This window comes from Haliotis asinina, chromosome 1 (genome assembly GCF_037392515.1).
Source record: "Haliotis asinina isolate JCU_RB_2024 chromosome 1, JCU_Hal_asi_v2, whole genome shotgun sequence".
Lineage (NCBI taxonomy): Eukaryota > Metazoa > Mollusca > Gastropoda > Lepetellida > Haliotidae > Haliotis > Haliotis asinina.
Window position 1 is genome coordinate 97,478,647 of NC_090280.1, and position 14,369 is coordinate 97,493,015.

Here is a 14,369-nt window from a genome sequence, read left to right on the forward strand (position 1 = left end):
ATACCATTCTACACACCAGATGAAAGCTACAATAACAGATCTCACAGTGACAAACCCAGCAATCAAAGCAAGAAAACATATACATATAACTATTCCAATGATATATAACAACCAAACACTTAACTTAAATACAGCATTGAGCACCTAGGCAAACAATATTTAATTACCTTAATAATACCATTCTACACACCAGATGAAAGCTACAATAACAGATCTCCCGGTGACAAACCCAGCAATCAAAGCAAGAAAACATATACATATAACTATTCCAATGATATATAACAACCAAACACTTAACTTAAATACAGCATTGAGCACCTAGGCAAACAATATTTAATTACCTTAATAATACCATTCTACACACCAGATGAAAGCTACAATAACAGATCTCACAGTGACAAACCCAGCAATCAAAGCAAGAAAACATATACATATAACTATTCCAATGATATATAACAACCAAACACTTAACTTAAATACAGCATTGAGCACCTAGGCAAACAATATTTAATTACCTTAATAATACCATTCTACACACCAGAGGAAAGCTACAATAACAGATTTCCCGGTGACAAACCCAGCAATCAAAGCAAGAAAACATATACATATAACTATTCCAATGATATATAACAACCAAACACTTAACTTAAATACAGCATTGAGCACCTAGGCAAACAATATTTAATTACCTTAATAATACCAAAGTTACATGTATACATTAAAAGAATCTCTGGCCTCCCTGGGGATCCTTTTCAATTTAAAATGGGTGTCTTTGTTACTATCAAAATTTTATATATTCAGAGACTATGCGTTACAATTCCTGAGGCGGTGGGGTAGTCTAGTGGTTAAAGCATTCACTTGTCCACAATTTGGGATGCTGACAAAGGTGGAGAGAGACGTGTAGCTTTGGCATCAGGAATCCAGTGGTTGGAAATGATGCTTACAATGGATGAGGGTGGTGGGGCCTCCTCAGTGAGTGGTTAAAGCATTCACTCATTCACTGCTGGCCCGGGTTTGATTCCTCACATGGGTACAATGAGGTACACTTCTGGTGATGGTGCTGGTTTAGCCCCATCAGCAAGCTGATAAGGTGAGGATGTCATCTTATAGCATGACTCCAAACAAGTACCATCCTCTGCTGTGATGTTTAGCTGATATCAAATAGTCAGTGGTGTCATAAGGCAGGTAGACAGTGGTGTCTTAAGGCAGGTAGACAGTGGTGTCTTAAGGCATGTAGTCAGTGGTGTCTTAAGGCATGTAGACAGTGGTGTCTTAAGGCATGTAGACAGTGGTGTCTTAAGGCAGGTAGTCAGTGGTGTCTTAAGGCATGTAGTCAGTGGTGTCTTAAGGCATGTAGACAGTGGTGTCTTAAGGCATGTAGACAGTGGTGTCTTAAGGCAGCTAGTCAGTGGTGTATTAAGGCATGTAGACAGTGGTGTCTTAAGGCATGTAGTCAGTGGTGTCATAAGGCAGGTAGACAGTGGTGTCTTAAGGCATGTAGACAGTGGTGTCTTAAGGCATGTAGTCAGTGGTGTCATAAGGCATGTAGACAGTGGTGTCTTAAGGCATGTAGACAGTGGTGTCTTAAGGCAGGTAGTCAGTGGTGTCTTAAGGCATGTAGACAGTGGTGTCTTAAGGCATGTAGACAGTGGTGTCTTAAGGCAGGTAGACAGTGGTGTCTTAAGGCATGTAGACAGTGGTGTCTTAAGGCAGGTAGACAGTGGTGTCTTAAGGCATGTAGACAGTGGTGTCTTAAGGCAGATAGACAGTGGTGTCTTAAGGCATGTAGACAATGGTGTCTTAAGGCGTGTAGACAGTGGTGTCTTAAGGCATGTAGACAGTGGTGTCTTAAGGCAGATAGTCAGTGGTGTATTAAGGCATGTAGACAGTGGTGTCTTAAGGCATGTAGTCAGTGGTGTCATAAGGCAGGTAGACAGTGGTGTCTTAAGGCATGTAGACAGTGGTGTCTTAAGGCATGTAGTCAGTGGTGTCATAAGGCATGTAGACAGTGGTGTCTTAAGGCAGGTAGACAGTGGTGTCTTAAGGCAGGTAGTCAGTGGTGTCATAAGGCATGTAGACAGTGGTGTCTTAAGGCATGTAGACAATGGTGTCTTAAGGCATGTAGACAGAGGTGTCTTAGACAGTGGTGTCTTAAGGCAGGTAGACAGTGGTGTCTTAAGGCAGGTAGACAGTGGTGTCTTAGGGCATGTAGACAGTGGTGTCTTAAGGCAGGTAGTCAGTGTGCTGTGAATGTGAACTTCATGTTGTGACCTTGTGGGAATATATCCAAATAGTTATAGAATTAAACTGCACTTTGTCACCAGTGCTCACACAACAGGGCATTAATATGATTAATAGCTGATTCTATTGACAATGTAATCTACAAATCAGTGTCTGATATGATGACTTAATGTACTGCACCTATACTGTGCCCAAATCATTTCAAATTTCAGTAGTGTGTGAAAAGTCTTAACTTATCAAACACAGATGTTTGCTGTGATTAAGAAATGAATCAGTGAATCAATTAGGAGATAAACCTACTGTGTTTGAAAATCAGAGACATGGTGTACTGAATTGATGGTGACTAAATTTCAATTGGAACCAAACATGCAGCATGAGGTTTCAATTGTAATATTAAGAAATAAGAAATAGTAAGAATGTAATAAGGAATTCCCGAGTCAGCGTCAATATCCATGGAGTTGTTGTTGTTATGACCCACCATCACTGTGGTCAAATGGAAGTAGTTCTCACAATAAGACTTGTTATTGCACGGTGAAACAGCCTAAAATCAGATGGCGTCAATCCAGAATTGATGCCGTCTGATTTTTCTGAACAACCAATCAGAATCCAGTATTTTCTTGAGTCATGGTAGAATGACCAATAAACCTGTTCACAATGCGTAAGTGATTTTGGTATTTTAACACTGAGATACATAATATAAGTTATCACATCATGTCGAGGGAAAACAGGGTTTTATCAGTCCCAAATAAGGTTGTATTCCCCGAGCTGGAGGCCGCATTTATCTGGTTGAATGTTGTCACTAAATCAAAACAAAGCAACACGCATCGAATTGACTTGTGTTTATATACGTGAGATGCCACTGCTTGACCTCAATGCACCGCACGCTACTAAAGGCTTGACGATGCAAGCTTTTCTCACTCTCACATACCTATGGAACTTTACCCCAAACATTATAGATGCTACTTTCCGTACGACAATGCTTCCAAATGATGCACATCGAGCATGCTTCAACACTGTCAACGGCGAGTAAACAGTCACTGAAAATAGCGTTTTAATGTCAATATTCAAGGATGTCAGCTTGTGAAAATATTGGCTAATGGTAACCATGTCATCATAAAGCCCTAAGCATATATACTGCAGGTGAAATATCTATGTTTTATGCGAATTTTTGTTTGTTGTGGGATCAGTGTCCCCAAATGGGGAATTTTGCAAGTTCCCCCAAACCCTAAACAGTAGCAGTTGTCTGACTGGTTAAATCAGTTTGGGCATCTCACATTTGATTGCATGGTCATGGGTTACTCACAGGTTACCTGAAGTGACCTCCTACTAGGGTTTGAATTTTCAGTTCATTCTTGCAGTGTACAAAGAACAAATAAGAGTGCTTACTTGAAAGATTTAGTGTGTTTTTCTCCTTAAAAAAAACTACCAACTTGATTGCAGTCTCTATTTCAGTCTCAAAAACATGTAGCCAAGAGAAGCAAGTTAAGCACCATGAATGGTTTATTCATCTCAAATTTACAAATTTATGTTATAAACAAGAGAAATTGAACATTTCTTGCTTTGAGCATCTGATTCTTCCTCGGAATGCATGCCTGTAATACTTTCATCACCTGATGAGAGTTGTTTCTTTGCCGCCTCGAAATGTTCCCCATGAGAAACTTTTGCTGAAGGGGTGTTCGTTCACGGCTTCTTCCCACAGAGAACATCTGACAGGAGGTGGAACATTTGTACAAGCCTTTCGTGCTCCTATGTCCTGAAGATGATAGATGAGCACTAATAGTTCACCTGTCATTGTCACAAAGTGTCAAAAAAGACCCAATAGTATCAGTGAAAGATGTTATGTTTTCCTCTAGGACAATGTTGAGGGCGCTGTGAATATTCGAGAAAATACTATGTACCTGTTTGTTTGGATATGTGTTGTTTGTCAAATCTGCATCATACAGGCATGTTGCCCTAGAGACCCTCAGTGAGTGATTGGTAAATTTTCCTTGTAGTCCACCCATTTCACATATCCTTTTCACTTCAGTGTATTGATTGGCCATTTGAATCAATGTACCAGCAATCAGACTGTGAAGATGTTTGAGGCTTTATGTACACAGCATCTTTCTTCAAGTTCTTTGTGCTGAAAAGAAAACATAAAACATTTCATAATGTATCGTAGGTACAGTTGTGCAGACAATAGGTATATACAACACTGATTAAAACAAACCTGATGTAACTGTGTAGTGCACACTTTATACCATATCTCAGTGTACTGACTTGGTAGAATGTCTGAAAGTTTGCCTAAAGGACAAAACAGGGCTCGATTTAGTGCTTTGTTACGTGCACTGGCGCCTTACAAAGTGCCACCTTGTTACTTATTAGTCTAACTTGCACCAGGTGCAAGTCAATTTATGAGAAATATATCAACAATACATCTAACATCATAAGCAGAAATATGTCAGCTCATGTTTTGTTTAACTTAGAATAGCTATGGCACTGAAGCATTGCTATAAATAGACACATCTTAGCTATGACAGCTCCTTCTGACAGCGATTTGCATCTCTGTGTTGCTATGGTTTCAAGGGTACTTCATCATGGTAAGATGTTTATGTGCACCTAAACCTCTGACGTTCCAACTGGAATTTTGCTGGTGCAATTAGTTTTTAATCTTGGGTTGCACCTGGTGCAGGTAGGTTAACATCTCTTAAAATGAGCCCTGCAAAATAAGACAGGGGTATTGAACAAACATTGTGAACCATATTTAACTCTGTAAATGAGGTTCAATCTGTAGTCATATGTAATACTATCTTTTATAAACTGTCAATGAAATATCCCATGATCCCTATTTTAATTTTGTCAGTATATAAACAGATTATACTTACCATAGACATGTGTATTTCTCCGAGAGATGGACCTAACATCAACTCGGGTTGTCCTCATTTTCAAACACTTTTAAGATTTTTGGCTGTGCTTTTCTTTGCTTCAACCCTCCAGTTAGTATGTTATTTTGTCCGTTATACCTGTTAACGTTGAATGCAGTCGTGGTCCAGTCACTGTTATATTTAGTATCGTTGGGTGTGGCGTCTTCAGTTCTTTTTATTGTAAATTTAATTTTGTTTGTCAATAGCCAAAACGAATCCAAAACAACTGAAACACTGTCTTTGCTAATCGCAGTAAGTTTACTCTTAATTTCAAACAAGCCATCTTCGCTGTTCAACATCTCGCAGCTTGAATGATATTAAAACAAACACGTGTCCAGATGCTCCGAGTGCTCGACCAACACGTAATGTACATGCTATCACTGGATTTCATGACAGGGGTGGTGGGTAGTTTTGACATCGTAAGTGACAGTATATACTACTCTGCTCTTACCCCATTCTTTCTACATAAACCAAGAACAAGTCAGAGTACCTAAACCTCTACATATAGAAACATGTCTCTTTGTGAGATGCTTAAAGTGCAAATCATATTTCATAAATAATATTTAAATATACACATATTATACGAATCAAAACAGTCATGGATCCCCTGATTCTTTCACATTAATCAAAGGAATTTGCAGACTGAATCACCTACATCTTTCACTGAATACTGCTTGAATATTGCTGCTTAAAAAACATATCACTTTCATATTGCTCAAAGAAAGCTAAGGATCACCAACTTCTTTCTCTGGTTGAATAATGCTGGTTAAACAAAACAAAACAAAAACATCACTTTCATATTACTGAAAGAAAGTTCCCAACCAATTCTTTCGTATCACTTTCATACTGCTCAAAGGAAACTTAAGGATCACCAATGTCTTTCGCTATTATCTTGCTTGAATATTGCTGATTAAACAACAGTCACTTTCATACGGTTCAAAAGAAGATAAGAACTATAATGACAAGTCATCTTGATCTATAGTAATATAAAAGAATCAGATGAACCTTAACTTCTTTTGAGCAGTATATATAACAGTGAGAGTGTCTTTTAGCATGTCATCATTCCAGGATACCCAGCCATCCAGTTCCATAATATTGCCATGATTGATGCCTGTCTCACTTGCTCTCAAAAGCTTTTCAGATTAGCAGGTTTACGCGACAAGAACACCCACACAAATAAACTAAAACATTTTGAAAGAGCTGTTTGAATATCTAATAGCTGTCTTCCATCAACTGTAAGACTTTGTTTAATGCATGTCAGTGCAAAGTTGTACTTAATATCCCTTTCAACTAGGGTATAACTAGCTGATCATGTGTTGATCCCTCTCTCACCTCTCCGGAGGTGTGATCTGATTTTAATGGAATTCTGATGTTAATGTCTGAGGCGCCAGTGATACAGGCCTGGCTAACGCCTCTCCCTAAGTTGTCACACTATGCCCCCTCCACACCCACACCCAATCACAGGTGTTGAAAGAACAGGCTGGGACCTCAATGCATTATGTGTATCTACTGAAAGCTTTGCTAAAGGGCAACATTTTGAAGTCATCAGCTATCCAGAGATTTATGACATTTTGAGGCAAATAGGTTCAAGAAAATTGTGACAAAAAAGAACCCATTTTTTTAACTTTGAGACCGGTGACATCTTTTAAATTGCATGAAAGGTGACAGGTTCTCACAATAACAACATTAACATATTAATTATAATCATATTATCAACAACTTCATAGCAGGAGAGAGCATTCCCTGTACTGACTTACAACAGGAGAGATATTCTCCCCGTACTGACATACAGCAGGAGAGAGATGCTCCCTGTACTAACTTACATCAGAAGAGGCACTCTCTGTACTAACAAGCAGCAGGCGAGAGACACTCCCTGTACTGACTTACTGCAGGAGAGATACTCCCCGTACTGACTTACAGCAGGAGAGAGATACTCCCCGTACTGACTTCAGCAGGAGAGAGATGCTCCCTGCACTTACTTACATCAGGAGAGAGACACTCCCTGTACTGACTTGCTGCAGGAGAGATATTCTCCTTGTACTGACTTACAGCAGAATAGAGATGCTCCCGTTGCCTACCTTCACTTGAGTTCCCCCAAAGGAATACTAGTCAGGCTGATATGATGACAGACTAAAAGCACTGTATAAATGTTTTATTGATGTGTGCTAAATACTAGATATGATGACACTTCTTGTGAGAAGCAGACAGTGTCTCAGTGATCAGTGGAGGGAATGTGGTCTGAATCCAAACTGTTATCAGAATCATGCAAATTGATGACATAGCTGTGTTGTTTTAGTAAAAACATTTACTATGTGCACAGCATTTGAAAATGGCCTGGGAAGATCATGGACTACAAAAGTACAGGGCTTTAGGTCTTTAATCAGCATTTTCAGGTCATAATGTTTCATAATTATTTTGATACTTCCAGATCAAGAAATGGGCAGCTGAGATTCTGACAAACAGTATGGGAGTTACTGTTGATTATTGTTTTACACATCAGCCATTATGACACCATTCATGACGAGAGGTGTCTAAGTGAATGACTAAATATTGTTTTACACCACATCGATAATTTTCCAGCTATTCGTTGTGAAAGCTGACTGAGTGATTGAATATTGTTTACACATCAGCAATTCATGGAGAGAGCTGAATACTGAAAGCCTGGTTAGTCTGTCAAGTCTGTTTCAACAGGCTTCCTGGAAACATTATCAACAGCTTATTTCAAAGTATGAGAGTGTCAGTAGTGTTAGGGTTAAGGCTTTTGTAAGTCTGTGTTAAGTGAAAGAGTTACAATTATGTTAAGCCAGTCATTGAACCACTTACTGTTTGGGATCCAGTGGGAATTAAGCTACACACATGTGGGGCTTGTAGGTTCTCTCGCCTGTTTTTTCACTCACCTGAGTTACACTGTTTTCGTGTCATACAAATTAACTAGACTGCTTTCAAATCACTATTTCCAATAGTGTCTATCCATTCTAGGAAGGGAACCAATGTGGTGGTTGCTATACATCAAAAATAGCTACCTTTCGTGTGATATATCTTTGTGCAAATGCAAAATATCATTCTTTTTCTTATTCACATCTCATGAATCACAAAAATACACAGAAAATCCTTTCAAACATGTGTTCTACCTGGCCAGAAGTGATACCATCCATTGGATAAGGTATTTGTGTGTGCTCTTAGTGCTAAAGTTGTTTTGTGAAGTTGAGTGTGTAATGTGTAAACGTAACTGGAATAAAAAGAAGACCCTGAGTCTACATATTTACATGTATATTGTTTTCATAAAATATATTCTCCAATTCAACAGAAGAAGAATTCAGTTCCTGATTTTCCCAGACTTTGATTACAGGGGGAAAAACAGAATTATTCACATTACTTCTGTGAAAGTCAGAGAAGTCCAAACCATTTCCTATTCTTTTCCAACTTTATAAAAAAGATGAATGGGACTTTTGCTTCCCAAAAGCTCATAGAAACAAAACATTATTTTTCAAACATCCAAAATGAATGCAAAAACCTATGTTTTGTTAAAATCATCTGAAAATATTATTTTTCCATCTACTCTTTGTATATTTGCATCACAAATGCTCACAAAAAACATTGAAATACTATGATTTTCAAATATTAAAAATGAATACCAAAAAAATATATATACATTAATAAAAAATGCTGTTGTGAAATTTTTTCAAAGAGTTTTCTCCCCAATTTTACAACTGATTCAACACAACATCAAAGATGTATTTCCCATGTCATTCTCGCCTCCATGATTGCAGCATCCACAAAATGAAAAGTGTCTTAATAACTGTTTACACTTTTCTGATGGAAAGGTCAAACTATGAGACTGTAAGCAAACAGGGCAACCTGTTACGAGTGTCTGAGATTTGCCCTTTGCAGCGCTGCCTGGACACCATCAGCACCTTTCCTCTGGTAATGGGTCTAGCTGACATTTCCTGTATATCTGGAGGGTTAATGCCAGCATTTAGTTGCAGCCCATAATGGCCCAGGCTCTGGTAACAGGTCATTTCAAAGGATCTTAATAGACCCATACTTCCTTTTTCATTTAACCACAACAGCCCTTAATAGAGAGTTGGATCCATTATGAGTCTATAACTCGCAATATAAGTCAACCCCAACATATGACAAAAGACTATCAAGCATTTTGTGTCGCATAGGACTCATAACAATGCTGATTGTGAAGACATTACGTTGTGTGGGTACATTTTGTTATTTTCTGTTGAGTCTCTATTAGCTCTGTACGTCAGTATCTGAAAAAAGCACAAAAGTAAAGGCCTTGAATTTTGTTCCAGTTAGTTCACTAGAACCAATTACATGTCAAAAAAGTGTAATTGGACAAAGCGACTAAGATGATTTCAAAAGTTTTCTTTTTGACAAACTTTGTTTTACAATTAAGTGAAATGAATAACTAACTGAGATTTCATCACCTAAATATTGTTTCCAACAAAAACCAACAATCAGGTATCATTAAGTATCTTGACGTGTTAAATATAAACCTGTCTATTTTTCAGTCATTAAAAGCTCCACTTCTCTGAAAGTTCATCTCCATGTTAAGTTTTAGGCCAAAACAAGTGTGAAGCAACTATGTAAAAATGAAAGGCTTAAAGGAGGTGCAAACGTGTGCAAGTGCGAGCATATGATACTATTTCTAGTCTGCAATATGTTAAGAAACTGTGACCAAATGATGTTTGCTAAATCAGTTTCAGCTAGTACAAGATAAAAATACATTTAGAAAACCAATCTGGGAGCAGTGTTTGTACTAATTTTAACTTGCCAGTTGGCATAAGGGCCTGCAGGCTTTAGAATCTACTGGCCCTGAATGAAATCTGCAGGTCTAGGTTTTGTCATGCCAATAAAAACAATTGTAAACCAAAAGTCACTGTGTTCTGTAATCTGATTGGTTGAAAAGCATGATCAAACGGTATTAGATTCCTGGAAACTGCAAGACTAGTCACTGCGTATTGACACGTAAACAATTGTTTTGCTGTGTCATCAACAGTGGTGACATCATTCAAATTATATTGTGACGTAAAGTCAGAATGACGTCACAAGTGAGCAACTCCAGATGGGAGCCAGCTGAAACGGCCTTCTGATGACACTTCACTGCTGTACCCGTACCCGATGTAAACGAGTGCAGACAGTAAAACCCTTTGGTTTACTTATGTGTTTACAATGTCAATAAACATCATGTGTTGGCCCATTTCTGGGTGATATTGAGTAGTTGAAGCACAGGAATATTTCATTTGAAACCTTCAGATGACGTCATCGGTTCAAAATGCATTCCCGTACTTCAAATACTCAATAACACCCGGAAATTGGCCAACACATGATGTTTATCTCCTAAATAGACTACACTTCAGACACAGTTTAAGACTGTTTCTACAAAATCAATTAGAGAAGCCTGTGGCGCAGAGAGATGTTTTCATCTGGTGTTGATATTCCTATGCACAATGAACTGAAATACCAGTAAGTGAAACTGCAAGTAATCATAACATGGTGGATCATGGATGACTCCCGAACATTAACAAAGTAAAAAAATATGGAAAGATTCTAGTTGAATAAAAAAAGCCAGATAATTAACTGACGACCACAAGGGCCTGCATATATTTGACACTGCTGGCCAATACAATAACAACCAGCGCTGGGCCTTCCCTCCTGCGATTATTTTGAAAGCTGTCTGATGGATGAGTGAGTGAGTATGGTTTTATGCCACTTTTAGCAATATTCCAGCAATATCACAGCAAGGAATTTCAGAAATGGACTTCACACAGTGTAGACTGCGACCTCGTTGTATCATGGTCCTAGACATATCCGTAATCAGAAATGAAACTTATGAGGCCTTTTTTATTGTGAAATCTGATTAACATGGCATTTCATCAACACATTTATGAAAAAATTATTTTAACTTTGATAGTGTTTCAGCGAAAGCCATTAGACAAATGGAGCTGCTTACTATTTACCAAAGGAGAGAACTCCATTGTATCACGGTATACAATAAAATTCATTTCCCAGGAGATAAATATAGCTCATGACATCACTTTTGCTATATTTTTGTCAACAAGGATATGCAGATGACTTAGTTCAGAAATAGTGGGAAGGGTCAAATATGAAACGTAAGTATTATAGCAGGTATTTCATGGATGGAGGTCACAGATTCCAGAGTTTAATAAAAATAATTCTCCAGGATAAAACTTATGGGCACTTTGCCTGTTTCAAAAAAGAAAGCAAGGCACTGACGTTAGGCTGCTTATTTACATACAAAATCACCTCTAAGAGGCATGTCTAGCATGTAAAACCAGAAATACCATGAATGCTGTGATACGAGTTCCGAGGATATCCAGGTGGCGAATCCATCCTGGGGCTTTGAGAAAGAGTTGAATTGCACCTGAAGAGCTGTTGACCAGAGAAAGGTCTTTTGTAGTAAGTTTGTGTTGTGAATATATATGTATTGATGATGTGGACGTTGCTGTCAGTTACTTTTATACCTCTTGCTGTATAAGGGAGGTCTGATTCATCACGTACCTCTTCAAGGCAAAATGTCGGTGGGGAGCATCGAGTGCATACAGGGCCGATTGATATCCGAGTATGTGTGCATGCATGTGCGTGTGTTTCTGTCTGTCTGTCCATGAGTGACTTACAGCAGTTGTATAGTGCTTCCCACTTGGACATCATGTCAGTTTCCTTCTGACTTGGGTCAACCAATCCTTATTATGTCCCAAAGATGCAGGCAGGTTAACAACAACTATCATTTTTAATTTAGTGTGAGTGAGTTCAGTTTTACGCTGCTTCTAGCAAAATTTCAGCAATTTCATGCTAGGGGACACCAGAAACAGGCTTCACACAATGTACCCATGTGGGGAATCACACTTGGGCCATCTGTGTGATGAGGAGAGACACCTGAAGCTACCCACCTCCCAATAATTTACCTGCGGATGGCACCGCCAGCCTCTCACTCTCCTCTCACTGGCCACTGAACCATGGAGACATCTTTGTTGTTTACTGACAACAACTACATGGCGGTGGTCTGTAAAGAATCAAGCTTGGACCACACAATCCAGTGTTCAACAACATAATCATCCACTAAGCATCCACTCAAGTGGGACACACTGACATGTATAACTATTAAACAGAGGGGCACTCCCAGTACAGGTATCAGATATAATAAGTTCCACTAATCACTGGCGAACAGATCACTACATATATATAACAGAGTATTGAGAATTCTGAAAAAAAAAGTCTAGGAAGTCAAACTGGCAATCTTTTTCAAATTATTTTCTGGGTGCGCTGATCTGGATGGTCTAGCCTTGAACTGACAATGCATGTGCGATGTCACTATTACACATTCTTAACCTAGTCTGTCGTACAGGCCCTGAAGTATATATATCCAAGAAAGCCTACACAAGTCTAGAAAATGTGGCAAATCTAGATTTCCATAGCTTCCGAAAATGTAGAAAGTCTCAGGGCTCCATTTCATGATATTATTTTTTTTCACTATGAACGTTGTTTTAGTAAAATATGTTCATTTCAGAGACTAGCTGTTAGTCTAATTCTTACCCATGCCCTGAGGTTCAGTTCAAGAATCTGAGACTTCTTATATGAGATACAGAAAGTCAGTGAGCCTGAAAACCTGATCCAGTTAGTCATCCCTTAAAGACCTTTTCTAACTCAGATCTTCATCAGCGGAGCATGGAGAATGCTGACAAAGATTGGCAGAACATGTGGTCATGAAGGTTCAACAGATATTGCATTAAACTTGCTCAGCTTGAAAACAAGAGATGAATACGGTTGTGGCTGAACTTCACTTCAATCTGTGCCCAGTCTGAATAATGACTCTCAGCTGGCTGTTTTTCCTGTAGCTTATGAACCAATTTAGAATGCTGAGACCTTCCAGTCTGTGACAGTTTGTAAACTATCTATGGCCAGGGTTGTTCAACTGTAAGTAATCCAGTTTAACTGTGAGGTTAATTACTTCAACATATCCTCATCCTGATCTCACACCTGGTCAAGGTATTGACGTAAACACACACCGATTTAATATCAGACATGTCCACAGTCTATTGATCCTTCAGTGGAACAAGAGGATTGCTTCCAAGTGATTTACTAAAATAAACGGACTATTTTAGTCGCATTCAGACGAGACAGATGATTGATTGCTGAAGGATCTAGAGTGTATTTAAACAAGATTCAACTTAACAGCTCTGAGGTCTCAAGGGGCAAGAGTTTTCAGTTCCTATGTGTGTATACATTTGTATACATTTTTTGTGTATATCTGATAGGTTTTTGTGTATATCTGATAGGTTTTTGTGTATATCTGATAGGTTTTTGTGTATATCTGATAGGTTTTTGTGTATATCTCATAATTTGATAAGCCATTTGCTCTTATTTCTTAGAAAGGTACGAAGTGTTGGTTTGTTTTCTTTGTTGTTGTATGCTGCACTCAGCAATATTCCAGCTATATGGGGCAGTCTGTAGATAACTGAGTGTGGACCAGAAAATCCAGTGGTCAACAGCATGAGCAATCGATCAAGACGATTGGGATACGATTATGCATACTAGCTGTTAAATAGAAGGGCACTATTTATAATCCTAATAAATTAACCATTATACTTTAATGCATATTGGAATTTCATAAAAAGTACACAGTCTGTTTTCAGTGAATTTATAACAAGGTTGTAATAGCTAACATTTTACAGATTGCCTGTGAGAATCAAACATGAATGATGTGAAATGATTCTGTACAACAAATGAATCCAAACTAAATACAAACATGACAATGAAAACTGACTATTGTTAGAGCAATATTAAAGGAACGACATGCTGTTCATCTGTAGCTGACATAGACACCTGTTCATGGTCGTGGATCTTTTAACAGTGTAAACTGCAAACAATGTACAAATCTTCATCACTGTCTATGGATAGAAAACTTCTTTATCAAACTTGGTTGAAACATCACATCATCCAAACAATATTTGTCCTTATCTAGTTCACCAACTTCTAAACATGCCCCTCAAAGAAGTCAACTCCTTTATTGCAGTCAATGCATTGTTTTGATGTAGATGAAATAACATCACGTAATTATCTTGTGCGAGGGATGTATCCATGAATATCCACATAAAGAAACAAAATGTTTTGTGTCTTTAAACAGTGTAACATGCAAAAAAGCTTATATAGCTCGTGATGAACAGAAATGTTTTATTCATAGACAGACAACTT

The 14,369-nt window shown here is 38.3% G+C and overlaps 1 protein-coding gene across 1 annotated transcript in view; it reads right to left on the reverse strand.

The window, feature by feature from the left end:
- LOC137256014 (uncharacterized) overlaps positions 1 to 7,265 on the reverse strand; it is a 64,394-nt gene extending 57,129 nt beyond the window's left edge. Inside the window, exon 1 of the mRNA XM_067793687.1 lies at positions 7,223 to 7,265. The gene's annotated coding sequence lies outside the window, so the exon portion shown is untranslated. The remainder of the gene's footprint in view (positions 1 to 7,222) is intronic.
- Between the last annotated feature and the right edge of the window lie 7,104 nt (positions 7,266 to 14,369).